The 2,237-nt window shown below is 41.8% G+C and overlaps 1 protein-coding gene across 6 annotated transcripts in view; it reads right to left on the bottom strand.

Annotated features, from left to right (window-relative positions):
* ADAMTS9 (ADAM metallopeptidase with thrombospondin type 1 motif 9) overlaps nucleotides 1-2,237 on the bottom strand; it is a 156,169-nt gene that overhangs the window by 35,261 nt on the left and 118,671 nt on the right. The gene's annotated exons all lie outside the window — the stretch shown is intronic.

Consider the following 2,237-nt stretch of genomic DNA (forward strand, 5'->3'; position numbering starts at 1 on the left):
GTCTCTTCCATAAATGGTGTTGGGGAAAATGGACAGTCACATGCAAAAGTATGGAACTGGACTCCTACCTTACACTATACACAGAAATGAACTCACAGTGGATTAAAGACTTGAAACAGAAAGGTCTGAAAACATAAAACTGCTGGAAGGAAACATAGGGGGTAAGATCCCTGACATTAGTTTTGGCTATAATTGTTTTGAATGTGACACCAAGAACAAAGGTATCAAAAGCAAAAATAAACAGGTGGGACTACATCAAACTAAAAATGGGCAAAGGACCTGACCAGACATTTCTCAAAAGAAGACATACAAATGGCCAACAGATATATGAAAAGGTGCTCACCATTGCTAATCATCAGGGAAACCCACATGAAAACCACAATGAGATACCGCCTCACACCTGCTAGAATGCCTATTAGCAAAAAACAGCAAGTGTTGGCGAGGGTCTGGAGAAAAGGGAACCCCTGCGCACTGTGCACTGTGGGTGGGAATGTAAATTAGTGCATCCTCTATGGAAAACAGTATGGAGGTTCTTCAAAAAATTAAAAACAGGGGGGCACCTGGGTGGCTCAGTCGATAAGTGTCTGACTTTGACTCAGGGCGTGATCCCAGGGTCCTGGGATCGAGCCCTGCATCGGGCTCCCTTCTCGGCTAGGAGCCTGCTTCTTCCTCTCCCACTCCCCCTGCTTGTGTTCCCTCTCTCGCTGGCTGTCTCTCTCTGTCAAATAAATAAGTAAACAAATAAAATGTTTTAAAAAAAATTAAAAACAGGGAGTGCCTGGGTGGCTCAGTTGGTTAAGTGTCTGCCTTTGGCTCAGGTCATGATCTCAGGGTCCTGGGATCGAGCCCCGTGTTGCGTCAGGCTTCCTGCTCAGCAGGGAGTCTGCTTCTCCCTCCCCCTCTGTGCTCTCTCTTTCTCAAATAAATAAATAAATAAAATATTTTAAAAAATCAAAAACAAAACTACCTTATGATCTTGCAATTCTACTTCTGGGTGTTTCTCTGGAGGAAATAAAATCACTTACTTGAGAAGATATCTGCTCCCCCCGCCCACCATGTTCACTGTAGCAGTATTTACAATAGCCAAGACACGGAAGCAACTTAGGTATCCATCGATGGGTGTGTGAATTAAAAAAATGTGTATACACACACACACACACACACACACACGCACACACACACACTGGAATATAACAGCCACAAAAAGAAGGAAATCCTGCCATCTGTGACAATACGGATGGACCTTGAGGGCATTGTGCTGAGTGATATCGGCCAGACAGAGAAACACAAATATTGTAGGATCTCAGTTACATGTGGAATCTTAAAACAAGCAAATCTATAGATACAGAGAACAGATTGGTGGCTGCCAGAGGTGATGGGTAGGGGTGAGCTGACTGGGTGAAGGGGGTCAAAAGGTACAAACTTCCAGCTGTAAAAGAAATAAGTCCTGGGGATCTAATATACAGCAGGGTGACTATAGTTAACAACAGTGTATCATATATTTGAAAGTTGCCAAGAGAGTAGATCTTAAAAGTTTTCATCACCAGAAAAAAAAAAATTGTAACTTTGTGAGGTAACAGAAGTTAACTGTAACAGTTATTATTAATACTAACTTTCTGTGGTAATTATTTTATAATAGATACATATAACAAATCATCATGTTTTCACCTAAAATAAATACAATATATTATATGCCAATTATATCTCCATACACCTGGGGAAAAAATGAAGTGGTATTGCCAGGAGCACTTGTGTAAATATTTTTAAAAAAATGCAGTGGTAGTATCTCGGGATGGTTTACATTTAGGATCAAGTCTTGCTCCTTTTACTTGCTGGGTATGTGACACTGGGACAAATGACATTGGCTCTCAGAACTCAGTTTCCCTGACCGCGAAATGGGATGATAATAGTGACACCCACTTTGCCTAGTGCTTCAAAAGATGAATACGCGAGGGGATGCATATAAAGTGCTGTGCGCTGTGCCAGGCACTGTTTCTCCCTGTTCTAAAATCCATTCCTGGTGGGAAATTCCTGTCTTATTATTCGTATCTCCAAGCCCTTGACAGCATGTACTTTTTAGTTCATTCCACTGTCAGTGGACGCAGCTGTGCTTTCTTATACTCTTTCTCCCTTTTCTACAATGTATTCCGTTCTGGAACTAGAGATTCCCTCCTCCTAAAGTCTTACCTTCTCTAGCCAGACTTTTCTCCAGGGACACGCAGAGTTTTCTTTAACTA

Source organism: Ursus arctos, unplaced genomic scaffold (genome assembly GCF_023065955.2).
Source record: "Ursus arctos isolate Adak ecotype North America unplaced genomic scaffold, UrsArc2.0 scaffold_14, whole genome shotgun sequence".
NCBI classification, from domain to species: Eukaryota; Metazoa; Chordata; class Mammalia; order Carnivora; family Ursidae; genus Ursus; species Ursus arctos.